The sequence below is a fragment of the Xenopus laevis genome, chromosome 8S (assembly GCF_017654675.1).
Source record: "Xenopus laevis strain J_2021 chromosome 8S, Xenopus_laevis_v10.1, whole genome shotgun sequence".
NCBI lineage: Eukaryota > Metazoa > Chordata > Amphibia > Anura > Pipidae > Xenopus > Xenopus laevis.
The window spans coordinates 44666844-44673538 of record NC_054386.1 but is presented as its reverse complement, the minus strand read 5'-3'; the positions used below and the strand labels follow the sequence as shown (position 1 = coordinate 44673538).

The following is a 6695-nucleotide window of genomic DNA, read 5'->3' as shown; positions in this document are numbered from 1 at the left end:
TTAAAAGTGAAAGTTACTGTTGTGTAATGCCTGCATGAGAACCTGCTAATAAAGCACTGTTATACTCTCCTCAATCTTGGCAACCAAAAACATAACAAACTGGATAATAAAAGTTGCTTAAAGGGGAACTGCAAACCAAAATTTGATAAAGAGGCTCAGAAAAACCAGAAACACCTAATATACCCATAACAGTTTTTGTTTTTCCAAAAAGTATGAATAAATGCCATTTTATATGCTGAAATCAAGCTGTTTAACAAACGCTTTCTGCGTCATTTGAAATCCTGGCAGGGAAGAAGGGGCTAAAACACTGACATTACAAATTGTAACAAATTCTCCACATTTTACAGACAGCATTCAGGAACTTTATAACCCACAATGAATTGCAGGTAATTGTGGGGTTGTGAGGATGCAGGCTAAGGACTGATACAAAGTAACAGTAGTAGGCTAGCTCAGCAAAGTAATCAGAATGATCAGCAGGAGAGCAGGGGGCTAGGCTTAGGGAACTGTTCCAAATCATTAAAAATCATGAAAAGTCTGCACATTATTTAAATTGATGTACATCGCAAAGTTGCTTAAAATTAGGTTTATTTTTTTAAAACCTTGAGTTAAGTTTGGGTGGAGTTACCCTTTAACCAAAACACATTACTCATAGTGACTGTATCAGAGAAGATGGGAAAACATACAGCAGGCAGAATAACTGCTAATAAGCTTTTATTTTATGTCCACACGACATGTTTCGGGCTGCAAAGGCCCTTTCTCAAGTGTGTACAGGTGAGTGAAAACAGAACATTTAAAGGTCAACACCAGAATTCCACACCCCCTAATTCAAAAGTGAAAACATTTAACCCTTGCTGGTACTGTCTCTGCATGTCCATAAGTGCAGTATATATGGAACCATGTTGTAAGTCCAAATAGAAATCCAAATTCCAAACTGCCCCTCCGTGACAAGTGATCTAAAAAGAAATACATATAATTGTACAAAAGACAAAACAGTATCTGCTGAGGAACTGCTCCATTTTTGAGCCTACCTAAGCATTCAAATGTTGCACTTGATGCTATGCTGCCTATTCATATGACATTAATATGTATATCTTACCGAAAGGAGAGCCTAATTCAGGCTGAAAAGTATTCTAACGTGGGCAGGCTTTAGTATCTGAGGACAATGAAGCAAATAATTAGTTACATATTACAAAAAGGAATTAATGCTCCAACTATCATTCATGCCCATAGGGGTCATAGTATTTATTCGTTTAATCCAATATGCTTCTCTCTGTGACAATATCATTTTGGTATTTCCCCCTCTCCTCGGCTTATGTACCTTCTCCAGAATACACCATTTTAGTTGGTTCAGATTATGACATGAGTTAGAAAAATGTCTGGATACTCATGTATCCGTGGCCGTACCTGGTTTAAAGTTTCTAAAATTACCCGTGTTCCTTTATACGATCTTTGACCGCTCTAGTGGTCTGTCCAATATACGCTTGTCCGCAAGGGCATTTCAACATGTATATTACGTAATTTGATTCACATGTGGCATAATCATTCAATCTGATTGGTGTTCCTTTTGTAGGGTGTCCAACTGTATTCCCCTTAATAATGGAGGTGCAGCAAATACAATTTAGACACGGGAAGGTCCCTTTTTTTGGGTTACTTAGAAATAGACTTTGCTTTTTTTCCAACTAAGCTGTCTGAGGGGCATAGCTTATCCTTCAGGGACCAACCTCGAGTATAGCAAAACAAAGGGGGAATTGCAAATAAGTGTCCAAATTTTTTTATCATGCTGTAGAATAGGCCAATATTATTTAAAGGAACAGTAACATCTAAAAATAAAATTGTTTTAAAGTAATGAAAATATAACGCAGTGTTGCCCTGCACTGGTAAAACTGCTGTGTTTGCTTAAGAAACACTACTATTGTTTATATAAATAAGCTGCTGTGTAGCAATGGGGGCAGCCATTCAAAGGAGAAAAGGCTCAGGTTACACATCAGATAGCAAATAAGATCTGTCTGTCTAATGGTGTTATCTGTTATCCATTAGTTAACCTGTGCCATATAGCCGTTTTTCAATTTCCGCCATTGCTCCACAGCAGCTTGTTTAGATGAACTAAAGTAGTGTTTCTGAAGCAAACAGATCAGTTTTACCAGGGCAGGGCAACACTACATGATAATTTGGCTTATCCTTACTGCAGTTACTCCAAGTGATCTGGCTTAATAGCAAAAAAATCTCTGTGGGACTTCTCGCACCCACTAAAAACAGCTCTTTATATTACATGCCCTCAAAAAGAGCAGACTTGCTCCTACTGCCCAATACCTAATCCATCTTAAAAGCCACAGCACATACACTTGTCATTTTTAAAATAAACTTTACTGTCCGGACTACAATTTAACAGCTAAATTAACGGCATGCCACCCAGCAGAGAGCAGGACACACAGACAGAACACAGGATGCTGCTTTTTAAAGACACACCTACCCACAAACAGGAAGCTCCATGGTGATCTGCTAAAGGAGACAATAACAGTCAGACTTTATAAGAACATGCTTCGTCATTCATAGAAAAAAAAAAATATGAAAGTGTTTCTTAACACACAATTAACATAATAAGCTCAATAAATGACCACTGATTTCAACCCAACCAGAAGACTTGATGCAACAGCCAGCCCGAACCCGCCCAACCCGCTGGTAAACCTATCGGTCCTGCAGGTTTTGGGCCGGCCAACACATCACTAATACCTCCCAACTGTCCAGTTTTCTGCAGGACAGTCCCTATTTTGACAGCTCAAACCAAAGTCCCGGGTTTCTTACTGAAATGTCCTCTTTTATCTCCTGCACTGACGCCTGAAAAAGATACAAAGTTTCTGAAATTGAATTTAAATAAGAGGCTTTTTGGCAGAGAGCCCAGAACACAGAGCAGCTGCACTTTGATACATTTGTGACAATTTAAGATAAGCAAAGAAACCACACACACACACTTCCTGAGGAAGGTTCACGTTCAAGAGCCGAAACGTTGAATAAACACTAAACATTTTATCGCACAAGACCCATGAGTGCTGACGTTTTTTGTTTGTTTTTTATATATAAATAAATAAATATCAAACAAGGGAAAGTTGTGCTCACCGCTAATTTTTAAAAACATTAGGCAGGGGGTGCAATGAGGCTGTGACCACAAAAATACATATAGACAAATACAAGAGGTCCTCTGTACTCAACCTATTATCAATATATTTAAGACAGACATTTTGTGCATATTGCTACTGAAAAATACCTTACCCTTTAAACAAAATAGGGATTGTTTGTCCATATATTGCAATATATTTAAGCTGACCAACTACGTCAAAGTCATCCCATATCTGGCCAGTCCTACGCTCAATTTTCATCTGATTCATTAAGAATTCGATTGCTTAATTATACATTTTACAAAGGGACTAAGTTTTTGTAACGTTCACAGCGGGAAACCACTGCAACGGGAGTTAAATTCACACTTGGCAGTGCGTGTGGTGGAAGCCCAGGGAAAAAAGCCGCAAATACTTGAAGCAGGCATGGTGAAATATACAGGACTTAATGGAACTGAAGCAAAACAGGAACAGGTCAAAAATAAAGTCTTTACCAGGCAGGCAATGAAAAGCTGGAACAAAAACACAGGAACAAGATTCAGGAACTTGGAACATCCAGGAACAGATTCAGGAACAAAACCTAACACATTCAGATTCAAACACATTCAATGACTCAGCCCTGAGCAAGGCTCAGGGCGTGGTTTATAAAGGGCAATTGATTAGGGAACACAAAACACATGAGGGTAACAAGATACAGGATCACTATAACAGGATCAGGACCAGCCCCAAGAGCCTCCAGTGGCTCACTTGGTAAGTGCTCTGACTGTGCACTTATGGTCCAGCAACCCCAGTCCCAAGTGTTCAAATCCCAGATGGTCCTTACAGTTTTACCTGCAACTTACTAGCTGCCTGACCTCTTGTATTTGTCTACATGTATTTTTGTGGTCACAGCCTCATTGCACCCCCGCCTAATGTTTTTAAAAATTAGTGGTGAGCACAACTTTCCCTTGTTTGTTATATATATAGCCCTTCCCAGCTATAGTCAGGTGATCCCACTGGTGTCTAATAAAAGGTCAGCCAAGTTTGGGAGTTTTACTTTGAAAGCAGCTAGTAAGTTGCAGGTAAAACTTAAAAATTAAATAATGTTTTTTGTAACATTACCAGTATTTCCTAGTATTTTGATACATTTAAATAGTTGCGAGTGAGATTCACAACTGTTACAAAGTTTGTTTTTAACTATTCTCCTCTCTTAAACAAGGGGTGTTTTAACCCTTTAAGTGCCAGCAGAATTTCACATTTTGGTTACGCGAAATGTCAGCCGTAACATTTGACAACATTTGTGCTCTCTCAATTTAGGAGCATTTTCTGAGGGGAAACCTATAGTTTACCTAGGAAAACTATACATTGTTTTTTTCGGGAGAAACTGAGCTTTCTAAATCTGCTTGAGTTTTCATGTATTTCCACCTCTGCCAAAAGATTTATAGCTCTAAATACAAAAATAAATTAAAAATTTCTATTTTTCACAATATATGTATTTATACCAGAAAAATGTTTCATTTTACACATGAAAATCCAACTGATTTGGAAAGCCTCGTGTCTCTCAAACATGCCAATACCAGATATGTATCGTTTTAGGGAGATTTAGAACTTCTGTACAGCAAAAACTCCCTGCAGTATATTACCGAATTTTGAAAGCAACAAGGCAGAAAACGGCATACTTTAGATTCCAAGGCCTAAAAATCCTGAAACATTAGGTTTACCCCAGAAAACCATATATTTTTGAAAAGTACACATTCTACTGATTCCAAAATGGGTAACTATGTCTCTCTACTCTTAACTATCAAACAGCAAAGCTTGTCTGAATGTAGCGGTTTTTATAAAAATGTATCAAAATTTTGAAAAATCACTTCAAAGGATTTATTTTGCTGCTCCGCATATTCCACACTGTATGAGGTACCAAGAAAAAGCACCCTGAATATGATTGCCAGGAGTCCACTGAACAGTTTGATGCCCATTGTGCATGGGTTTACCAAAATATCTGGCATTTAGAGGCTCCAAAATAAAGTTAGTGCATACAAATAGTCCTGTGTGTAACTTCAGCTAATGAAAAATCAACACACTGACTGCATTTTTTGTGGGGTAAAAACACAGAAATATAGGTTTACCCCCCCCCCAAAACCATATATTTTTAGAAAGTACACATTCTACCGAATCTAAAATGGGTACCCATGCCTTTCTGCTTCAAACTACTGAGTCGCAAGGCTTTCTCAAAATTGGCGGTTTTGGTGAAATATCTGAAAATTGCCTCAAAGCTTCAACTTTCCAGCATTATATTGCATGTTTATCACTACATACCAAGAAAAAGCACCCTAAATATAGCTGCATGGGGTCCTCCAAACAGTTCAGTGCCCATTGTGTATAGGTTTACCAAAGTATCTGGCATTTAGAGGCCCCAAAATGAAGTTAGCACATACAAATAGTCCTGTGGGTAACTTCAGCTAATGAAAAATCAACACATTGACTGCATTTTTTGTGAAGTAAAAACACAGAAATATAGGTTTACCTCCCCAAAACCATATATTTTTAGAAAGTACACATTGTACCGAATCTAAAATGGGTACCCATGCCTTTCTGCTCCAAACTACTGAGTCGCAAGGCTTTCTCAAAATTGGCGGTTTTGGTGAAATATCTGAAAATTGCCTCAAAGCTTCAACTTTCCAGTATCGTAATGTCCATGTATCATTACCAGCATAAAGCATCCTAAATAGGAGCATGGGGGTCTACTAAACAGTTTGATCCGCAAAATGCATAGATTTACCAAACTAGGTGGCATACAGAGACCCCCAAGTACAAATAGTGCATATGAATTTTCATGAATGCCACTCTGGCTACCTCAATTTAAGCACCTGGTATGTGTATTATTTGACATAAGACCCCCTAACAGTACAGAGACCCTAGAAAACCATATATTTTCAGAAAGTACACATTCTGACGAATCCAATATGGGTAAATATGTGTTTCTACTGCCAAACTGTAAAGTAATGCTGAACGTAGCGGTTTTTATGAAATTTCTGAAAATTGTCACAAAGCTTGAATTTTACCCCATTATATGCCCCACATTTCGTAAAGTATCAGCATGAAACATCCTAAATATGAGCGCCAGGGGTCTACTGAACACTTTGATGCCCAATATGCATAGATATACCAAACTATGTGGCGCACGGAGATGCCCAAATGACAATAGTGTATATACATTTTCATGGCTGATGCGCTGGCTGCTGCAATATATGCACCCCGATATGTGTATTATGTGACATAAGACCCCCTAACAGTACAGAGACCCTAGAAAACCATATATTTTCAGAAAGTATACATTCTGACAAATACAATATGGGTAAATATGTGTTTGTACTGCAAGCTGCCAAACTGCAAGGCAATGCTGAACATAACGGTTTTTATAAAATTTCTGAAAATCGTCACGAAGCTTGAATTCTACCCCATTATATGCCCCACATTTTGTAATGTATCAGCATAAAACATCCTAAATATGAATGACAGGGGTCTACTGAACACTTTGATGCCCAATATGCATAGATATACCAAACTATGTGGCGCACTGAGACCCCCAAATGACAATAGTGTACA

At 38.2% G+C, this 6695-nt stretch overlaps 1 long non-coding RNA gene across 1 annotated transcript; it reads right to left on the bottom strand.

The window, feature by feature from the left end:
• Nucleotides 1-694: 694 nt before the first annotated feature.
• On the bottom strand, nucleotides 695-2638 carry LOC121397682. Its single transcript, XR_005963830.1, has 3 exons — nucleotides 2471-2638; nucleotides 1097-1153; nucleotides 695-953 (listed from the first exon to the last, which is right to left on the bottom strand). It is a non-coding gene; the product is annotated as an uncharacterized LOC121397682 (long non-coding RNA).
• Nucleotides 2639-6695: the final 4057 nt, after the last annotated feature.